General features: G+C 49.1%; 1 protein-coding gene across 1 annotated transcript in view; it reads left to right on the plus strand.

Annotated features, from left to right (window-relative positions):
* The window catches only part of LOC119379541 (phosphatidylcholine:ceramide cholinephosphotransferase 2), a 204,948-nt gene that overhangs the window by 83,768 nt on the left and 98,065 nt on the right, over positions 1-23,115 (plus strand). Inside the window, exon 2 of the mRNA XM_037648833.2 lies at positions 3,233-3,328. The gene's annotated coding sequence lies outside the window, so the exon portion shown is untranslated. The remainder of the gene's footprint in view (positions 1-3,232; positions 3,329-23,115) is intronic.

A 23,115-nucleotide genomic window follows, 5' to 3' on the forward strand; every position in this document is an offset into this window, starting at 1 on the left:
CAGACTCCGTGGTATAGTGCTCTTGAATGCGAAGGACAAGGTTTCTGTCCGGACACTGCAGCGATAACATTAAACCGATTTACGTTTAAAACACCCTTTTTCAAGTCTCCACAAATGTGGAGGGAAAAAGTTCGTTACTGTAAGCATAAGCTGCGATGGTACGTACCTAAAAGCGCAAAATTACAAAAAGACTCAAGAAACGACCATGACAGGACGAGCGCTCACTTTGAACTAAAGTTTATTTTCAGAAATCCGCCAGGTTTTATGGTACAACAAAAAATGCGAAAGGCCACAGCAAAACCCATGCGTGCGCAAAAACTAAATCAACAAACTAACGCAGTATCTCCTCAACGATAAAAAAAAACCGCAACAAAAACAAAGCAAATTTGTCGCATGAGGGTTACAAAGCTGTGGTGAAAAGAGGTCATGTATTGCGTGCGCGTTGCAACCGTTAATCTACTTCACAGCGCAAACGACCTATCGAGATGTGCCACTTCACTGTTTACTATAGGTTAATATAAGGCTGACTAACACAAGCATTTCTGGGGATATAAAAGGCTGCAACAGTTTCCCCCGTTGCCTCGTTACGGTGTCGGAAAAGAAGGGAGGTTTTGTTTAGGCCGGGTTAGCGCCCGCATTGTCACCCGTTTTCACCCGCTTCCTTCACTTTTAAGTACCATCATGGAACGTTACAAACTCGCCCAAGTTTCTGTTGTATATCAGCAGAATAGCATATATCTCAAAACATTTACCCTTGTTTGGGTCGCTTTTATTGTACGGACGAGTTTCTCAAATTCTTTTTGTCGCGGGTTCGACCCTGGACGCGGCGGTCGCATTCTCGATGGAGACGCAGTGCTATAGAGGCCCGTGTACTTAGATTTAGGTGCACGTTAAAGTACTCCAGGGGGTCGAAATTACCGGAGCCCTCCACTACGGCGTGCCTCATTAATCGTATCGCGGTTTTGGGACATAGCATCCTCAGAAATTATTAAATTATTTTTGTTCAGTATTCGCGCTTCTCGTATAACGACACTGCTCCTTGCTCGTCGACAAACAGCCAGTTATAGTGGCCTTAAATGCTCTTTCGTATTCGTTTCGTCACGGGACGCTAGTGCAAGAACTTTAATGTGGCGTCTCCGTGCGCCTTTCCCTTCCTTTCCGGCCTAGATAGCGACTATCCACTAACAGCGTAGGCGAATGCACTTCAGTAGTATGGAATTCGCCATTCCCGCTTTAACTTTATATAGCACGACTATTTAGTACGTGTACCATTAATGTACGCCGAGCACGCGAGGCTGAATCGTTAGCTCGTAAAGAAAGCGCGTGTGCTTGCGGGTCTTCGCCGCGGTTAGCGCGGGGTTTCGACCCCGGCCGGGCTCGCAGCGCCGACGTCTCCGTTTCGCGGAAAGCGTGCCCTGAATATCGTTCCGTGGTTCACGACCCTGCGGCCTGGCTGTTCGCGGCTGTGATCATTGACCCAAGCTTGGCGCGAAGAGCGGCGTCATCAGAAGAAAAAAAAATCGCTATAACAAATCACTGAAAGCACCAGACTGGGTACTGTATTCGGGCCACGCGTAGGCGCATGGACATTACCAGTGGCTGGATGGGGTCTGCGCGCCGTCATGCTAAAGGTCAAGAGCACGAGGTGCACCTATATAGCTTTGTGCGCACAAACCCGGGGCCGAAGACTTGGTTAAGATGTTTACGCGTTGTCTAAAATTTGGCGTATAGTCTGCTGCCACTTATGCCTGTATTTGTAGTATACGGCAAGGAATGAGTTGGGCACGTACACACGTTGTTATTTGTAATTTTACCCGAGAGTGATTATCGGCCGTGCGATATAACCACAGTCTGGTTGTATATTTAGTGGCTACACTCCTCCCAGCACTTCTGATGTGAGGCTGAGGGCTACATTGCATTCTTCGTCATATTAGATCCTTCGACTCCGTTTTAGTCTACATCGCGAATCGAGGTCTCCTTAAAACAATCACGTTTTAGGGCGTTTTCGGTGAACCGCGCAGTAGATATCTTTGTGACGTCAATCGTCTCACACCTACGCCAATTGTTCTCACGGGTGTGTTCACTGAGAGGGCGACGCCTGAGAGCCGTTCTGGAAACAGCCTCGCGGCCCGTCATCCAATATAGAGGCGGGCGATCATCGTGCTTACTTAGACAAAAGAACGGCCTACAAAAAGACTGGGCAGCGGCAATGCATGCTGCCTAAATGACGTCACGTCGTGCAGCGCTGAACTAAAGGAGCCGTGCCTCGTTGTCCGCCTTGCGGCCGTATATGTACTACAACAGCGTTGGCGCGATGCCGCCGTCGTGACCACTGGCTCTCCACTTTGGGGCTGCGCGGTCCCCTGGGTTTTCCACTTCTAAGTGGCCGCCGCAGGGTTAAAATGATTGCGGTGGTGCCCCTTGTTCGTGCCTTATCAACTACTTTCTCCTCCCCTTGCGAGGCTGGACACAACCCCTTTATTGTCGAGCAGTGTTAGCCCGTCTCTGTGCTTACGAAAATGCCCGTCTTTGTAGCTGCCCTCAATATACTTGTTCTTGCTGCCCACACTTGTGACCCCCCTCTGGGAATGATCGGGCGCCCGCGGGGACGGCTTTGAAGATGTTTTCTCGTCGCTCAACAGCCTTCTTTATTAGGACACGAATGGTTGAAGTGTGCGCGCGCACGCACGCACGCGCATTATAAAATAAGGAAATAGCATCTGAATAAGACAAAACAGTTCTGCGATGCGCTGCCAAATGCCCGCATGCTGGTTAGCTCAGTTGGGGGAGCGAACGCCCCGGAAACGTGTTGGTCTTTGTTTCGATCCCCGGAGCAGGGTGAATTGCTCGTCAACTAAGAAGCTTTTCGTTCTGGGAAACCTTGCGGATTTCCTTGTGGCTTTGCTACGAATGGGTGGATGCCAATTCTCCCTTTCATAATCCTTCCTCCGTGATTCCGCAGAACTGATTTGCCATAAACGTTTTCGCTGTTGGTTCAGTTACGCATACGCATATAGGTTTAGTTACCCAGTCAGAGTTGTTCCAACCTACTTCTCTCGCGTTTATTTTCTGCACGCCATTTCTGTCTCCTGCTTGCGTGCCTGACTCGATGAAATACGTCGCGGTTCGGATTACGGTGACCGGTTGTTATACATGACTTCACAAACTTTTTTTTCTCTTTATCCTTCTTTAAGTCACTCACTGCGATCCTTTGCTTGTGTTGTGTTTGCAGTTATCAGCCATGGTAGCCTGCCTGAGCCGACTGTCGATCTGACATCAGCTGTGCCGATCACACTCCGCCGGCTGAACAGGCGGCAATCTCGAGCTGGTGAGTATACCGGAAATTCCGTAAGGTGGCGCCCTTGTTAGCATTGAAGCTACCTTCCTTGCTAAGTTTGAACAGCGCGATTGAACGCGAAGAAAGTAGAACACGCGCGCGCGCGCGCGCGCACACACACACACACACACACACACACACACACACACACACACACACACACACACACACACACACACACACAGCGCAGTGTGTGTGTGTGCGTGTTGTACTCTCTCCGCGTTCAATCGCGCTGTTCAAACTTAGCTTGATAAACGAACTGGCTGACAACGCACTTTTGGCCTACCTTCCTTGTCTGAGTGCGTCTAAGGTTTCTGACCTCCCTTCCCATCATCAGTAAGAGATATATATCTCTTACTCTGAACCGCCCTTCGAGTCTCCGCTGAACAGGACGTATGGGCTACTTGAGAAGTTAAAGTCGTGGTGGTGTACCCTTCATTTACTGACCCTTTACGCTCTTCAGAGGGTGTTTGGCGCATTTATTGGTATGTAATCTTTATCGGCGCAAGGCGTGGTCGAACAGCGCCGCCTGGGGCGCGCCGGTGTTACTGAGTGCAGCCGAAGGGGCGACTGCTGCCTTGTCCGTTCTCTGTTGGAAGAGATGTCTCTTCTGCCGAGTCGTTTGGACGTAAAGTGAGATGGCAAAGCGTGCCAGCATGTAACATCGATGGCTCTTGACAATGAAGCTAGCACTTTGCTCTCTCACGTTATCAAGAACAATTAGGTAAACTGTATCCCACTATAAAAGAACTTGTTGTTGGGCTAGCTGGTAGATCATTTCCAAAACTTAATTAGAGCGCAACCACAGGACACATTCACACACCCACACACCCAGGCATCAACCACGTACAGCGCTCACTTCCAACTGATTTATTAATCGCACGGGCTTGAATATATACATGTGGCACATGCGCGCATTAACATCAGATAAAGCCAACACACACACAATCAAGACATACATTTCCCTTCCTGCTCCTTCCATCTCACAGTCTAGATCTGATGAAGTGAAATTCACTGGGAAACAGAGATAGCGACGGGGTGCTTACACAGCGGTCCTTGTCGTTTTCTATGCAAAAAGCCTCTAACACTTCACGTGCAGTTTTCCTTGTGCTTCTGCCAAGAATCTTTGTCTCAGAGAATCCGGCGTCACAGCCACACATTATAGCGTGCGCAACCAGGTGCGCATTCTTGTCATCTCGTTTTGTTAATTTTTGGGCGTGTTCCCTTAACCGGTCATTAACACATCTTTCGGTTTGACCGATGTACACCTTGCCGCAGGATAGGGGTATCGAGTACACGACCCCCGTGGAACATTTTACAAAAGGCCTCTCATGCTTCTTCTCGCAGCCGCGCTTTTTGCTATCGCAAATACGTTGGCACAACTTCCCGATTTTCTCGGGCGCCGAAAAGACAATCGGTACACCGTGCCTACCCGCGACTTTCTTGAAATTGTGCGAGAGATTATGGATGTATGGCACAACTTGTGGCCTAATCCTTGAGGGCTGGGTAGCAGTCGTCGCTTCCCTTGTTCCACGTTTAAACTTCTGCGGCAGAGACTCAGCAACGGCCGTGATGACCGATCGAGGGAAGCCAGCAGCCTCTAATCGGCTAACCTGATTATGAAAACTATAGTATACGTTGCATGCTGTGTGGGCAGGACCTCCTCAACGCCGATTCCAAGCAGAGAGAGGCTACGCCCCTCTTGACAATCTTTGAGTGGGCAGAGTCGTACGGCAACAGCTCCTTCTTAACACGGGGATGAAAAAACCAGCAAAAGTGCTCATCGTTCCACGTGAGGCTCAAATCTAAAAATTGCAGACAAGCTTCTTGCGGTAATTCGACAGTGAAAGATAGGCCTCGTCCTAGTCTTTTAAAGGCGTTTAAATAGCTTCAGGGGATGTAAGGTCTCCCTGTAAAAGAATTAAGAAATCAGCTACGTATCTAAATACCTTTAAAACCTCCCCCCCCCCCCCCCCCTTTAAAAGTACTATCCAAGTCCCCATCTACTTCAGCCAAAAAGATATCGCAGAGAACCGGCGCGACACACAAGCCAATGCAGATTCCCCGCCGCTGAAGGTAGGACTTTTCGTCAAACATTATAAAGGTAACATTGAGGTAAAATTCTAAAAGCGATAAGAAATTGTCAACAGTAACGCCTGCGTCATAGATGAAATGAACGTCGCCGTTCTTTTCGATGCAGGATTTAACAGATGCCAGAAGCTTGTCGTGCAGTACAGAATAATATAGAGCTACCACATCCACTGAGAAAGCGTTGCAAGTACCATTACGAGACCGCAAAAAATCGCACACATCACTAGATCCCTTAGTTCGGAAAGGATCATTCACCGCAAGCTTCTTAAGCTTGCTCTGAAAAAATCTACTAACATTAATTTGCCAGGATCTCCCTTCACTAACAATAGTACGAAAGGTTATTTCAGGTTTGTGTGTCTTAGCCGAGAAAAAAACGTTAAGGTTGCTCCCTCTGCTATTTTCTCTCTGCTATGCTACGGGGGTCGTGTACTCGATACCCCTATCCTGCGGCAAGGTGTACATCGGTCAAACCGAAAGATGTGTTAATGACCGGTTAAGGGAACACGCCCAAAAATTAACAAAACGAGATGACAAGAATGCGCACCTGGTTGCGCACGCTATAATGTGTGGCTGTGACGCCGGATTCTCTGAGACAAAGATTCTTGGCAGAAGCACAAGGAAAACTGCACGTGAAGTGTTAGAGGCTTTTTGCATAGAAAACGACAAGGACCGCTGTGTAAGCACCCCGTCGCTATCTCTGTTTCCCAGTGAATTTCACTTCATCAGATCTAGACTGTGAGATGGAAGGAGCAGGAAGGGAAATGTATGTCTTGATTGTGTGTGTGTTGGCTTTATCTGATGTTAATGCGCGCATGTGCCACATGTATATATTCAAGCCCGTGCGATTAATAAATCAGTTGGAAGTGAGCGCTGTACGTGGTTGATGCCTGGGTGTGTGGGTGTGCGAATGTGTCCTGTGGTTGCGCTCTAATTAAGTTTTGGAAATGCATCCCACTGCCATCTGTTCTTCAATCCCCCGAGGAAGGAGCCTTGTCGGGTTCGAAACGCCAAGATTAATAAGTAATAATTAATTAATGTCTGAGGTTTAACGTGTCTAGTCCGCCTCGGTGGTACAGTAGTTGTGGTGCTCGGATGCTGACCCGAAAGTCGCGGGTTCGATCCCGGCCGTGGCGGTCGCATTTCGATGGAGGCGAAATGCTAGAGGCTCGCGTACTGTGCGATGCCAGTGCACGTTAAAGAACACCGGATGGTCAAATTTTCCGGAACCCTCCACCACGGTGTGCCTCATAATCATATCGTGGTTTTGGCACTTAGAACCGCAGATATCATTATTGAACACGCCTAAACCACGATATGATTTTGAGCCACGCCTTAGTGGGGCAGTCCGGATTAATTTTGACCACGTGGGGCTCATTAACGTGCACCTAAACCTAAATACAAGTGCGCTTTTGCGCTGTGCTCCCATCTAAACTCGGCCGCCGTGGCCGTTAATCGAACCCACGGCCTCGTGCTTATCAGGACAACGCCATATATCCATTAAACCACCAAGGCAGGCGATAAAAACACAGTCGCCTTTCTTTTTGTGTGACGGCTGAACAAATTTTACATTTAATTCGCTATTGTGTATAATTCGTTATATCCACGTCTATTACGGCGAGGGTCGACAGCGTTTGCAGCATTGTGTAAAGGTTAATATGGACTGTTTCCTTAATATTGCGTCTAACGTTAGCCTGTTTTTGCATCTGGGATAGGACACTCCCGTGTGACAAGAAATTAAAGCAGTAAAGGAAAGCCCAATGTTTTCTCCGTGACGGTGGTCTAGTAGTTTACACGTTCGACTGTCAAGCAATGGAAGCAGCATCAAATCCAGAGACATTTCCTGGGAAATGGCTATACTGTGGGTGCGTGCTTCTTTCATTTTCAAGATGCACCAACGGGAGCCTCATATTACAGCGAAGCAGTATATATCTAGGAGATGGGAAAAAATGGCGGTCCGTGAGTGCGCAGAAACTATAATCAAGAAGCGATGCTAGCATACGCAACCTTGAAGGGTCTCCTCACTTGCACTAGCTTCTCTTCAGGTTTTGTCAGCATATATAGCTAGGGATGATACCCACCGCAGCGTTAATCGCTACCCATAAAATCCTTTAGGCGTTTTTAATGTCTTTTTAAGCTAACGTCACCAAGCGCAAAGTTTGAAGCACGTACCTCTTAAATGTGGTGATATAGAAATCAAAAGCTGTAACAGAAGACACTTCGATAGATCGCAGCTCTTGATAGATACCGACAGGGGCCGCTCGTTTCAGCTTCGCTGGATCTGTATGGAGTGTTTGGCTGATTTTTTTTTTTTTCAATCTTAGCTAGGCATGTAATTATTGACATGTTCGAAAATGTGTTGCAGCGGATGTGCCTTTACAAAAAAAATGATAATAATAATACTGGAGTTACATTCGTATCAATGTTATTTTTTGAAAAGTAACCGCATGATGCTTGAATCTCGATCTTGTTTGGGAGGAATGGGTGACGAAGGGGTAGGAGCAAATACTCTAACAGTGTTGCTGCGCTCGTGCGAGCTATACCCGCGTGCGTTTTATGGGAAGCTGGAGAAGTTCTCGAATCGAGTATAAGAAAAAAATAAAGGTTGGTATGGTTTGGAGGAACGCTATCTTACAGTTTGTAGTAGCCTGTTCAAGTTCTTCGGCGGTTCACCGATTGAAGTAGCACCATCGCTCGTGCCTTTCGCGCGCTCTCTAGAGGGAGGAGGAGGAGGAACCTTGCTGACGTCATCAGGCTTCAGGTCTATCAGAGATGAAGTCACTGCGAGTCACGACTGCCTTGGCCAATGAGAGACGGCGCTGCAGGGATTTGCGACGTGCCCAGCGACATGCGTTAAAAAAAGAAAAGAGCGAAAGGTATAGTCGACAATTGGAGAGCTAACATTGACCTGACGACGAAGTGCATGTGAGTCCGAGAGATCTTTTCGACGAACGTGCCCGGGATTTTGTCTTCGCAGAAAAGCCTGTGACCACGCCATCCACTGAAATGAGGAAAAAAAATAAAAGGAAAGGAACGATAGATATTGAAACACGGACTCTCGGAAAAAAATTTTTTAAACATAAAATGTCAGAGAGCATTCAACGGCTGCCGCGGCACGGCACAATATCGAAAATTGAGCTCGCTCCAACGGCTCTTGAGGCTGGCCAAGACGTGCTTCGATGCAGGAGAGCTGAAAGATTCTAGAAAAGGAGGGATAAAAAAGAAATGGTTTTGTGGCTTAAGGGGAACAGAACTGGACGGGGAGAAGTCCCAGTAGGAGGCAAACGGTGCCGCAAGTCTTATCGCGGCGCTAGTCCGTAAGCTTCGAGCGCGTCGATATTTGCCAGTGTTTTCGAGTATGAGCGTCTCGTGAAGATCGGCGCTTTGTTCTTCTTCTTGCTGCTTTCGCGAAAGCGTTCCATTCGTCTCTGCGGTATTACTATATAGGTGTGTCGCGGTGCGCAGTGGCGTTACAAAATGCCCTTCGCTCTTGTGTCCATCCACGCTTGATGTAATAATACCGAGTGGTGAAACCAGCCCCAATTCTTAGTGCGCCCAATAAATACTTGAGCAGCTAGTGGGAGTTTCGCTGGGAGGCAATCGTGCTGTATGGCGCGTAGAAAAGTTGAGTGCAGAACTTAAACGTGCTTGCGGTGCGGTGCGCTCGGTAAGTGTGTGCGTATACGAAGTGGCTGCCTTAGAAAGATTAGCTTTTTTCTTCTTCTTCTTTTTATTCATATGATGTGAGGAGATGGTGGCACTCAGATAAGGCGCCGACTACTCGAAAGCTTTTGAAGTGATCGAACGTTTAACTCACCTTTCTCACAGCAACGCAAGGAGTAACATAGCGAGTACCAAAAAAGAAAAAAAAAAAGTCAGACAGTTGGCTCTCAGTAACACCGGGACAAGAAAAATAAAAGAAAGAACATGTCAAACAACGTTTTCACAGTGACATCAGAACATAAATGATCTGGCCGGCTGTTTTCCGAGGGCTCGGTTAGAGCAAATAGTAAAGAGGGGGGGGGGGGGTCGATCTTTTTAACACGCGAAAGAGCGTTTCGTTTAATGTAAGTCTTAGTCGTTATCCGCTTTTGGTAGTCACCGTTCGTTGATACGCGGCAGTGCCGTACTTTCTGAACCGAATTTGGAAGCTGAGCTCGATGAATGAGCCGTTTATAGCTTTTCTACTCGCGATGAAAGTTGAAAACGTGTGCTATACGCGTTTACGGCATCCGACATGCCGTAAAGCGGCCACAGCTTTAAATAGTCGGAGCGAAAAATTCGCTCATTTTTCATTGTCATAATTAGAGCAAGTATGGATGAAACTGCAGATCTAAAGTGCCACATTGAACATCTTTACTCAAACAAACTCAAAGAAAAGAAAGCCCGCATTCGTCACGGGTCTTCTTTTGATAATAACCATCCACGCATAATCTCTTCTGGGAGTTGTCTGAGTGATGCGTGAGCGTTTGCTTACGCATCAGTTCTTTTTCATTTAATCAGATTTTCTTCAACATCAAGGCAACTCTCATGCGGTCCATGTTGTCTGAAGTGTTGAAATATTTCTACGAGAATAGCGACGTGCTTTCGTGGAAATTTTTCGAGAGCTAGACGACACTTAACACGTTCCCCGCGTTGCACGTACGTCTTGCACGTACGCTTTTGATTCCCAAACCAAGTCGTATTTCGAAGACGTGAGCGAGCTGTAGTAAAAGAATATGAGCTCGTGTGCTCAATACTTGTGTCTGTACAAAAAGAAATTTTTTTTAGAGCCCTTTCAACTGTTTGTTAAGCGTTCCGACGGCGAGGCGTCGCGCGTGCGTTTGGCTTCACTTGCCCGATCGTCTACTCGGCAGCGACGCGCACGCACACGCTTCAGTTTTAAACTACGAAGTACGGTTCACTACAGCGAGAGGTTGACTATACAGTGACCTAAGTGCATCCATAATGCAGTAGCAATTGACGCTTCTCCGATAGTTGGCGCAGCGGCCTGCTTTTTTTTTTTGTGATTTAAAAATACAATGTCTACTAAAGTTGTGAACAGCTTGTTTCATTCACGTGACTATACCTCATTTCCACCGCCATCTCACCGCGCGCTCTGTGCGGTTGTCGGTCCCTTTAACATCATACATTGCTAAATATCTTTAGTTCCGAACTTGACAAGTTGCGTCGCCATACAGAGCTCATTTCGTCTCTTCGAACGAAGCTCAGTTGAAGAGAGTATTAGAGAGTGGTGGGTCTGGCTGGGATATATATATATATATATATATATATATATATATATATATATATATATATATATATATATGCATGCCAGACCCACCAAAGACAGAGAAGAAGGAGGAAGATAAAAGAAAGGCGGAGAGGTCAACTAGGGCTGAGCCCGGGTAGCCTACCCTGCACTGGGGAATGGGAGTAATTGTTAGAGAGAGGGAGAGAAAAGTCACTGTTGCCGCCGACGTAACAACAGTCCCGCGCTTGACATCACAGATGGTGATTCACTCCAATATGCTTTTCGAACCTATGACGAACAGTCCCATGGTCCCAATATCTTCTCGACGGTGAAAGCGTTTCCGTCCAGCTGATGTAGAGCAGTACGGAGGTGAAGCCTCTCGTTTGCATAAGACGGAGAGTAGCACAATACATAGGTGCTCAACAGCTTCTTAGACAGCGCAGTTGTTGCACTCGGTGCTGTCGTTAATTTCGTTCGCAAATTAGTAGGCTACACCCAGACGCCGACGGCACAAGAGATATACAAATGCGGGTCCAATGACGTCAACGTGTCTTGAACAATACTGAACAGCGATAACGGGAGCGCATGTATGTATACAACGCTCGCCGTATAGTGTACGCCGTGTGGTATCGAAAATAGTCCTCACTCAGGTCGTCGAGGCCGAGATAAGATCGAACTCACACCGCCTGCGCAGCCGCCAATAGCCCGTCCCCTTCCCGCCAACTTTCGATTTTCGGGGAAAATTGGTTTCAACAGAGTATATGGAAAGTGAAAAAAAAGGAAAGAAAGAAAGTTGAATATTCCCGTGCTGCAAGTAAATAAAGTGGGAGGAGGCAAACTCAAGTGAAATAAGGCGGTGCCCCACGAAGACCGAGATAGAGAGCAACACTCGAGTGGTGGCTCTGTTCGTTACGCGCCGGGCCATTTTCGATATCAGAAACTGCGCGCCCAGCACCACAATGCGTTGCCGGCATCGCGCGGGGAATGCGGCGACCGCCTGGGGTTTTATGGCACGCTATGTTTGGGGAGTAGTCCTTTGTATATATATGCGGCCAAGTCCATCGTATCTTTTTTTTTTCTCCATTTGTCAGTTCTCTATTATTTCGTAAAAAAAACACACCTTAAAAAAAATGTAAAAGCAGTGAAGAGGAATGCAACGATGTGGCGGCCTGCCCGCAGACCACTGCGTTTGGTGGTTACTGGTGTGTTGTTTAAATGTGCTTGCTCGTTCGCAATGAAGCCTATCTCGGGAGTGGGGCTTCTCTTTAGCTCCATCAAGCTGAAAAAAAAAGGATAGATAAAAAAAAACGGGCGTTAGACACCAGAAACATCCATTCCGATAAGGGGTGTATGGGTGCATGAAAGGAAATGCGCATCATAGTGGAAATGAAATTTTGGATTAGTAGTTTGAATCCCCAGTTCAGGTTAGACCGAAGTACGCTGTCCGCACGAACTCTATTGGTGTAACTCTGAGGATTCCCACAACGTGCGGATGGATTGTGGACTAAAGGGGTTCAGTAGTGCAGTTACAAGTGCCCTAAAGTAGTTTGAAGGTTCATTAGTAAATAACGCAACTAGGAGTTGCTCAACGCTGCAGGTTTGCTGATATGCCTGCCGCCATTAATATTATATCACACCAAAAGGTACGTGAGATGCGTGCGTGTTTTTTTGTTGTTGTTGTTTTTTTGTCGATGTGCCCGTATACGCACCAGCGTAGACTTATGCTCGAGTATGTGATATCGTAAAAGGAGAACGGCGGTGCTCGGGGCGACATCTTACGACGTGCTCAAGCAAACCCGCACCGGAACTCTGATTGCGTTGCGCTGCCAACTTCCACTTCCGGCTGTAAAGCCGTAAACGTGATGACGGTAGCGTCTCCCAACTTCTTTGTTTTGCCCGTCTCTTCTTCGTTTTACGACTCGAAAGAATGTGGAGGAGGCTGCACCGTGGCAATACAAACAAGCTTTTAAAGGATCGTCGTTAATTTCGCTGCCATGTTGCTGAGGCTTCTTGGTACTTCTGCTGTTGCATGCGCTGTCTGCGCATGCGCATCCTGTTCCACGCGCCGGGATCCGCTCGCTTCGCCAGGTAACGCTATACCCGAGGCACCCACGCTTCGGTGCTTACGCCGGATGGGGCTGCAGGCTTGAGCCACCAACTGTTCGCGAGAGTCACGCTAGCGTAGCAAGAGGCGCACTCGTTTTTTTTTTTTTTTTCCTCCACCTGACGGAGCCACGGGTACAAAGCCAGGTGCACGGCCACCTTTTGCTTTCACGGGCACGCCTGTACCGCGAGCGGATCTGAGGCCCCGTCCATCTTCCTGCCTCTCCAACTGTACTTAACTATCGGCGGCTGCAGTCGTCTTGACGGCGCACGGGTGCGGAAAAGTCGTCCCGGCGTAGAACAGAACAAAAAAGGTTTGGCTCTACCAAGACGAGAGAGAACAAAACGTATGAGGCTATCTACTGGACCGACTCTCTCTGTACCTGTGTCAATGTTCCGAATGGACATGCACCGCAGCAGCGGCTGGTGTCTTGGCGCCTCTATACAATGGAAGCTACGCTGATCCCTCGCTAAATTTGCTGCAGCATCAGCTCGCAGCAGCAGCTGCTGAGGCCGGTTGTCTAGCGTGCCGACACAAAAAAGAAGGCAGAGTGCTTCCCGCCACGGTATTGATTCGCGGCCCAGTGAGCGCGCGCGGCGCGTGTACTCGCCAGCGCCGTCGTTGCGGGGCCCGTCGAAGGCCGTCGACCCAGTGGCCCTCTTGCCCGCGTGGTGCTGCTGCAGCAGGCTGTCCTCTTGCGCCGCACGCTGCTGCTGCACTGGCGTCGGACGCCTTTTGTCGACCCGCTTTTTTTTTTTTTTTCTCGGCGTCTCGACGTCTTTCTTCCGCCTCGTGGCCGACGTTCGCCGCTTCCTCTGTCGCTGACTAAACCCGTTCCCTCGAGCGCACTTGCTTTGTTTATTCCTCCCCGCTGCGCATGGAGGAGCCCTGTCGCATTCCTTTTATGCGGTTTTTTAAATGCGAAGCATTTTTCCCTTACGCTATACTCTACTACAATGAGTTATCGTCATTACTGGGCTTCACGAAACCGAGTTGCCCGGAAGAGGATTCTTCTGAAAGGAAGACAAGGCTGCTGCAGTGTGGCGCCTTCTTTCGCCACTGCAGGATGATGGCGCCGCCGCCTTCGAGCGCAGGATTTATTGGATAGCAGCGATGGATAAAAAGGGTGGCTCTACGTAACTGTACTGAAAGCGGAAATACGAAGCAAGGAGGGAGGCATTTTATAATTCAAAAGGAAGCGCTTTACTGTTCGAGGCGAGATCGGGTTGCCTTATAAAGCGTAGTTATGAAGCGCAACTCGGTAAAGAAGAACAAAGAATGTACGTGCTGTGGGGAAGCTAAGGAAACGACGGAGCATGTTTTAATTGAATATGGAGATATCCACCCGGGTGTATGTTTGGGCACTAGCCTACATGAAGCCTTCGGTTTTAGGGACAACAGTGGAAAGGTAAACAGGTCCGCGATAGAAATAATTAACGGACGGTTGGGGATCGGTGGCGGAAAAGTAGGGAGAAATGACAAAAATAGTTGGATACCTAAGGTCACTCTGCCTTAAGGGCCGGGAAGAGAGTTGGGATGCGAGGAGGAGGAGGAATAAACTTAAGAACCTACAATTTAAGTGCCGACCCTTTTTTTTTTTTTCTATAGAAGAACGGTTTAGCCTAATTGAAGTTGACAAGGCAGTAGGCCGATGGATGGATGGATGGATGGATGGATGGATGAATAAACTTTATTTCGGTCCCTCGGAACGCGCCCTAGCACGTTGCGGGCCGCTCCCACGTCGGAACAGAAAGACCAAGTCTCTCTGCTGCGTCGCGGGCCCTTTGGACTGCCCATAGTTGTGCTTCGAGTCCGGAGCTTGTAATAGCTTCTTCCCATTTTGACGGCGTGATGACTTCGCCGCCGTGTAACGCGGGGCACCGCCAGAGCATATGTTCGAGATTAGCGATATCTGCGCATAATGAACATGCATTAGTTGGCTGTATTTTAGGATAGATCTTGTGCAATAGCGCGGTGTTAGGGTACGCCCCGACCTGAAGTAGCCTGAGTGTCAGAGCCTGTGGTCTGCTTAATTTTCTGTGTGGTGGAGGGTACTGTCTCCGTTCCAGGTAAAAATGTTTGGTAATTTCGTTATACGAGGTGGGCGGGTCCCGATTCTCCAAAACCTCAGCGCGCTCTCCGGTAGCTACGCGGTCTACTAGTCCTCGCGTAGCTATGTGGGCCGACTCATTGAGATTGGGCGGGGCTCCCTTGATCTGTCCCATGTGAGCTGGGAACCAGACGAGTGTGTGTGGCTCGATGTTCTTGTCCCGCAGGATCCGCAAGGCCGGTTCTGAGATGGTGCCCTTGGCAAATGCTCTAATCGCCGATCTCGAGTCGCTGTAAATCGTGGACCTCTTGTTGTCCAGCAAGGCCAACGCAATCGCAGCTTGCTCCGCTAATTCGGCTGCTGTCGTCCGGACCGTCGTCGAGTTTGTGATTATACCCTCGTGGTTGATGCTCACTGCCGCATACGTCTTCCCCTCGGGATACCGGGCCGCGTCGACGAAGCAACAGTTCCCGGCCTGATCGTGAGCCCTTTCTAAAAGAGCCTTTGCCCTGGCCCGTCTCCTACCCTCGTTATGCTCGGGGTGGACGTTTCGCGGGATGGGGACAACGGTTATTCGTCCTCGCTGTTCACGAGGAATGCTGCAGAAGCGAGACTCGATTTCCGTCGCTGGAGTCCCCAACTCCCGCAGAATGTTCCTACCGGAACGCGTGGTGGACAGCCTGGCGAATTGCGCCCTCTCCTGAGCCTCCGCAATTTCTTCCAGCGTGTTGTGCATTCCGAGACGAAACAGTCTCTCCGAGCTTGTGTACATAGGGAGCCCGAGAGCTCTCTTGATGGCCTTCCTGATTAACGTGTTGAGCTTGTCACGCTCCGCTCTCTGCCAGTTGTGCATGGCTGCAACGTAGGTAAAGTGGCACATCACAAAGGCGTGCACCAGCCTTACGAGATTATCTTCCACAAGTCCCTGTTGCAGGTTGTCAACCCTCCTTATAAGTCTGATGGCATTGTCCGTTTTTCTGGCGAGTCTCGTTACCGTCAGGTTATTGGAGCCGTTCGATTCCATAGTCATACCAGAACCCGGAGGGAGTCCACCCTGGGGATGATGCAGCCTTCACCTGTTCTAAGAGTGATGCTGACGTCCTCTACTGGCTTCCAACCTTTCGGTTTGGGGCCCCTGCGCTTAGGCCTGTGCAGCAGGAGTTCCGATTTCCGCGACGAGCACCGAAGACCAGTCGGTTTTAGGTAGTTTTCCGTGACTTCAATAGCTTCCTGTAGCACCGCCTCTATTCGTCCATCGCTGCCTCCAGTACACCATATGGTAATGTCGTCGGCATAGATCGTGCGGTTAATTCCGTCGACTTCGGACAGTCTTTTAGACAGACCGATCATGGCGAGATTAAAGAGGGTCGGGGATAAGACTGACCCTTGTGGCGTCCCTCTGAAGCCAAGCCTGACCGGGTCCGAAACTAGGTCGCCCATTTTGAGAATAGCCTCTCTGTCTGTCAGGAATGATTTCGTGTAGTCGTGGAAGCATTTGCCAAGCTCGATACACGAGATCTGACTCAGCACGAAGTGGTGAAGAACGTTGTCAAATGCCCTCTCCAAGTCCAGTCCCAGTATTGCTCTTACGTCCCTTGTGTTGCGATCGATGACTTGGTCTTTGATGAGCTTCATGGCGTCTTGCGTCGAGAGGCCCGGCCTGAAGCCGATCATATTGTGGGGGTAAATGTCGCGGTCCTCCAGGTATCGGGAAACCCTGTTCAGGATGGCATGTTCAGCCACCTTACCCACGCACGACGTGAGCGAGATGGGCCGGAGGTTGTCGAGGTTGGGAGGTTTGCCCGGTTTCGGGATGAGGATAGTGGAGGCCGTCTTCCACATCTCCGGGACTCTACCACTCCTCCACGCCTGGTTGATGGCATCCGTCAGGTACTCCACCGACCTGTCATCCAAGTTTCTCAAGGCCTTGTTCGTGATCTTATCTGGACCCGGGGCCGACCTGCCGTTTAGGTCGTGCATGGCCTGTCGGATCTCCTCGATTCCAAATTCCGCGTCCAGTTCCGGGTTAGCGCCCCCCGCATAGTCAGGGGCGGGAGGTGGCGGGCCGGAGGCGATTGGCAGGTACTTCCCAACCAGTTCTGCCAGTACCTGATTGTCCGAGGATCCTTGCCTAGCTGCATGAAGTATGCGAGTCAGTGTACATTTCTGGTTCGATATGGTGTTGTTCTCGTTCAGCAGGTGCTTTAGGAGGTTCCAAGGGCCTCCCCTCCGCATCTGTCCGTCTACCGAATTGCAAACCTTGTCCCATTGCTGCTTAGAAAGGACCTTACAGTGTTCCTCAATGCTTCTGTTGACCTCGGCTATCTTCTTGCGAAGCCTGCGATTGAGGCGCTGCCCGTTCCACCGGGTCAGGAGGGACTGTTTGGCCTCGAGAAGATGAGCTAGTCTGCTGTCCATCTTTTCTACGGAGAGGTCCGTGGTGATTTCCTTAGTGATAGTCTGGATGTCCTCGCCGATCTGCGCCGTCCAGCGTTCAAGGTCGAGCTTCTGCTCGCCCTCAGACCTCTCTTCTCTTAGCTTGCGGAACTTGTCCCAATCGGTCACTCGGAACTTGTGTTGTCTTGTCCGTCCAACCCGCAGGACAGTGGCCAAGAGGTAGTGGTCGCTACCAAAGTCGACGTTGAGGTTAGTCCAGTTGACTTCGCCACGTTCCGGACAAAGGTGAGGTCCGGTGTTGTATCCCTGCTGGACGAAGTACCACATCTGGTGGGAAACGCAGGGTCCGTTACGAGCATCAGGTCTTGGTTCATCGTTTCCCGCCAGAGGTCCTCCCCTTTGCGAGTGTCGTACGAGTAACCCCAAGTGTGGTGAGGAGCATTAAAGTCACCCGCTATAATAAGGGGGGCTCCTCTAGTTAAAAGATAATAATAAAAAAGTTTTTTTTTCGAGCTTGGTGGCGCACATGTCACCGCCCCGTTATAAAGAAGACGCTCACAGCATTCATCCATCTGGTTATACGGACGCCGCAGACAAACGCAGCTTGCTGGGGAGGCCATACTGCGCTATATCCTGAATATATATGTAAAAGTAAAATTTCTGTGCATCCCGATTCGGTGTAAGCTGACAGGGAGAAGCTAACCAGACGGCGTTTGGCTGACCCTGCCCAGTAGCAATACGAAGAGAAGATGCAGTGAACAAAACGTAAGAGGTCACAATACGGACGTAACATGTACGCCACTGAGCGAACAGTTACAAACCTAAATGACAGTTTGTATCGCTCGGTTGCTTAAGTCCTGAGTCAGAGAGGTGCGTCGGCTGCCTTCATTAGTGAAGACGTCTGTTCGTATAGCTATCTATGTATATAGCACCGCATGTGACAACTCTGCCCTCAGATCGTATACCTGTTTGTCGAGGTTGTCGAGGGCGAGGCTCAGAGCAGATACGCGACTTTGTGCCCTGTATTACGAACACACGCTTTTACGCTGCGTTTTATGCAAAGGGTGTAGGCGTCACCTTGACATTAGGAAGCCATATCCGCAATACGCCCAACTGAAGCACAGCGCGTAAATTGAAGAGTAGCGGGTGTGATGGATAGAGACTTTCGTAACAGCAGGTGTCAGGCAGCTCTGATGTTGAACGTAGTTTGTCTTAGTTAAAGAGCACCCAAGACCGAAAAGTATTGTGTTCTGCTGCGAGCGAGCCAAGTATAAATTAGGCTCATGGTCTTTGTTTTCCTCGCATGGAATAGAAGCCTACGTCAGCATGGCCCAAGTTGTCCGCCGTTGTTTGGCATCGTGTAATGAATCGTTCGCTCGTTTTATGTAGTGATAGCTTTTCTAGGGCTTTACTTGCCTAACCCACGCTTTAACACACTGCTTCTAATTTTCAGCTGTTTATCTCTGCGAGAGAGAGAGAGAGAGAGTTTGATTATATTTGGGGAGCTTATAATCTCATTAGCAGCAGACTTGACATTCTACTCTATCCCTATATGAAACACACACACACACACACGCACACGCACACACACACACACACACACACACACACACACACACACACACACACACACACACACACACACACACACACACACACACACACACACACTTAGGAGCTTGCTTGTTTACCATTTTCGTGCTTTGACATAGCACGCAGCATTCTGTTTTGGCGTTGCTAGGAAAAGTCGCGTGAAGTGTCTCTGATTCCTCTAATCAACTGAGCTGGTTGGGAGGACATGGGCCTCGGCTTTGAGGTGAGTAGGCAAATTGGGGGACAGTGAAAAAGGGCCGATCAATACGTAACGATGAATATACCATATTTCAAGGTTATCCTGTTGTACAGAGAGGCAGTCGGTATATACTGTTGAGTTACTACTGTGCACAGTACGCGAACGTAAACATATCGCGTATAACGTTTGTGTTAGCGAGAACAAAGGGTAAACCTGACCTGTGGTGGACGCTGCTAAGTGGCTGACGAGGAGGATATGCGAAACAAGATGCGTTCGTTAAGCTTTATGCCAGGACGTTTGCGCCTGCTTTGTCTCTCTGCGTGTATGTCTGCGTTTCTGCGTGTGTATTTTATCACTTTAACCGTTTTCGCATGTAGCGCGTGGCGCCTTCATTCCCATTCCCGCGCGTAATCACTCCTCTGATGCACTGTCTAACCAAGTTCATCTAGTATAGCAGAAAAGAAGCAGAGATAAATTTTGGTATTGTCCTATGGGTTGTTCTCTTCTTTCTCGGCAGACTACAGGTGACATCAGCGTGAGTGTAATCGCTTCCCGAGCGTCTTTCAAAGAGCGCGAAGACTCGTGAAAACTCGATTTCACTGTTGTCCTTTCGGCAGCTCGTTCCAGTTTGACTTTCCCAGGAGCCCCGGATGGGGCTTATCAACTTCTTCGAAAAAGGGGCAAAGCTTCGAAGTGAAAAGAAACAACTTGAAGGTCGCGCGGTGAACGCTCTTGACCCAGCAGCCCGCGGCCCCCCACTTTCTCGGCTAAGCAAACCCGGCGGTCGTCGATGCTTCTATTCGCGCACGGCCAAACGTAGAAGGGCTGAAAGCGGAGAACTCGGCGGTTTGTTTTACGATACTTTCTATTTTCGGAAACGGAGAGACGCACGGCCTTCGTGTTCCCCGCTCACTGGGCCGCGCTTGGGAGGCGGTCTTATTTCGCCCTTCCATTAAGCGAAGCAAAAAATAAAAAAAGACGTAGAATGAAAGGAAGCCAAATTCGGAGATGTGACGTAGTGCAGAAACTTATGGTCGTATAGAGTGAACGCCCTTCCGTTTCGACTAATCGGTCTGCATGCAATGTACGGAGACACAGGTTGTTGTGGTTTTGTTCGAGTATGTCGTCCGGGAGGGACGTATATTTTATACAGGACAGGAACCGCGAATGTATGCACTTATCTGTCTGGCTCCTGGCGTTGACGTTTACCTGCTCGCAAATCGAGCTTATAACCAGCAACTCTATATACTGTTAACGAGGGCTGCGGACCCGTCTATACTTGCGGCGGGTTCGTGCTCGCGCTCGATGGCCTCTCGCAAGCGGCGCCGAAACAGTGCAAAGCTAGAGTTTAGCCTGAGTTAAAAGCTCTGCGGCGACTCTTTGGTGGGAGCGTGAAGTGTGTATGTTCCGGTCATTTCAGCGGTTAGCGCTTGGTATACGCGGCGCGAAGAACTGCGGTCGTTGCATTGAAGTAAGAATAATCGATAATGGGGACAGGGCGTCGCCTGCAGTGTCGCCGCCGCATGCAGTATGGAAGAATCTGGGACGTTTCTTGTTTGTTTTAAGTGTTGCAGGTCCGATACCCGAGGGCAGCGTTAGGAGAGAGAGATAGATAGGCGAGGGTTGTTGGTAGATCTTTCACTATAACTTTAGCTTCAGCATACGCAAATAACTGTGTAACGGACGGTGCCTTTCTTTGGCGTCGCGATATTGACGGAACTCCTCCATGTACTCGTTATAGCAAAGGGTTAGTACGCCGTATTCGTATGTAAACATGTTAAATGTATACTCGCATGCGTCTGGACGCGTAATATGCGCTCTTACGCTCTCCTTCCGAGTAGTTAAATCCGGCCGTGCGCCGCACGAAAGTCTGGTAGAAAAGTAGTGAGACGACCGTGTGCCGACACCCGCGTCCCGTTTTAGGCAAAACTGCTTCAGGCTGGTCAACCAGCCTCAAGTGCTTACGACAGGACTGTTATGTTAACCACAGCGGCGCCGCGCTGTGTGTTCGTAATCCGAGACGCGCATGCACTTCGGCTTCTTCCACCTTCGTGGGAATTCACGTGTGGCGGAATGCTAATAATAATCATTCTTGGAGTTTTGCGTCCCAAAACCACAACATTATGATGAGAGACGCCGTAGTGAAGGGCTCCGGAAATTTTGACCACCTGGGGTTCTTTGACGTGCACCTAAATCTAAGCACACAGGCCTCTAGCATTTCGCCTCCATCGAAATGCAGCCGCCGCGGCCGGGATTCGATCCCGCGACCTTCGGGTCAGCAGTCAAGCACCGTAACCACGCGACCACCGTGTCGGGTGTGGCAGAATGTTGTCAGGCGTGTGAGAGGATGCGCGTGCGATACCCGCGCACTGTGCTCAATAACATATGTAGACATACTGGACGCTCAACACTGGACAAATACACGAAAGAAGCGCCACGAACGCAGACTCTCAACTGGTTTATTTTGAAGCAGAAATTCGCTTAAGTACTTCATCGTCGCAAACACACCTAGTGGTGAAACTGAAAAAAAAAAAAATGCTAACCGAACATCGACGCGGTAAATCCGCTATCACATTTACGCTTGCATGCTCAACAGAAACAAATGTCGCAGTTTTTGAATGGGCGTTACGACACGTGATGCGCTGGATGCGACTTCCTTGTCCGATAAACAGATAGAGGCCTGGATATAACATATTCATCGCCCATGTTATCGCCCCGGCTGAGGGAAAACGAGTCACCCCTCCGTAATTCAACGCGCATACGCTTGGTCGGCCACTGTAATTCCTGCGGATGCGCCCCATCTTTAGCTGACACGCTCACTTTGTCGACAGACCAACGAAAAAAAAAATCAAGAGAAACCATAGAGGTCTTTTATGTAAGCAGCATGGGTGGTAAGTGGGTGAGCCAGGCCTCCATCACATTATCGCACAAGAAATCCGCCTTTGTCTCTCCTGAGTATGTTAATGCAAATGTAATAGTAGACTTATGGCTTCTAAGTTCGGTTCATTGTTCTTTCTTCGTTTTTTTTTTTTTTTTTGTTGTTGTTTCATCACCAGGTGTGTTTGCGACGATGAAGTATTTAATTGAATTTTTGTTTCAAAATAAACCAGTTGAGTGTTTGCGCTTGTGGTGTCTTTTTCTTGTATTTGTCCAATGTTGCGCGTTCAGTATAAATCGGTCCCAGCTCGCCCAATTGTCAATGCTGTTGCACAAATGCCGTCGTGTGTTCGCTTGGTTGTTCACCACGCCCCCATCACAGCTCGCTTTAGCATTGCAGCACTGCGCGACACCGTCGCCGCCGTAACAAAGGTGTGGAACCAATCGGCATACAGTATTTGTTGCTGGAGTACGTCAACCAGTAGGTTGTCGATAGGACTGTATACATTCAACCGAGTTACTATTCCAGCCTGCCAAAACCTTAAAGAGGCCCTGCAACACTTTTCCAAGTAACCATCTGATGACTTCATTAAAGGAGTTTATTGCCTCACGAATCGACTGCCGGAAAAAAATTTAGAGTTCGTCAAATACAAACGGAGTTACAGGGATTTGCTGCACGCTTTAAGCGGTTTCTTTCTCCTTTCGTTTCAGCTAGCGCGCTGAAAGCTACGTAGGGGGGGGGGGGGTGATGACAAGGAGGCAAGAAGCTACGTCCGTTCGTCAGCGGGCGTCATGACCTTGAGCACTTTCTATCCTTTTCTTTCCTTCATGTGCGCGGCCTACTTTCAGTGTGATCGCAAACAAGCGCGCAGGCACTTCGCAGCATCCCGCGGTGGTCGCAGTAACTATGCAGCTCACGATGCTCAAATCAGCCAATGGCCGTGGACTTTGTGTTTATGACGCGTATATTTTCGGGTTATGGCATCATTTGTAGAGAAAAGGGCGAGCGATTTCTAGCTGACTTTGAAAATTAATTGTAAATTCCGGGCCGCGTGCTGCGCCATAATGTTTGGCTCGCATGTTCTATAGGAGCCTCGAATACCGATCGGCAGCATTTTCTGGTCATGCTCAAAAAGTGTTGCAGGGGTCATTACCATGCGCCCAAGAGATACGTGGCACTGTCATGATTTCTTGGTGATTTCGCTGTTTCCGTGTTTCGCAATGTGTACTTGGTGAA

This window comes from Rhipicephalus sanguineus, chromosome 1, assembly GCF_013339695.2.
Source record: "Rhipicephalus sanguineus isolate Rsan-2018 chromosome 1, BIME_Rsan_1.4, whole genome shotgun sequence".
NCBI classification, from domain to species: domain Eukaryota; kingdom Metazoa; phylum Arthropoda; class Arachnida; order Ixodida; family Ixodidae; genus Rhipicephalus; species Rhipicephalus sanguineus.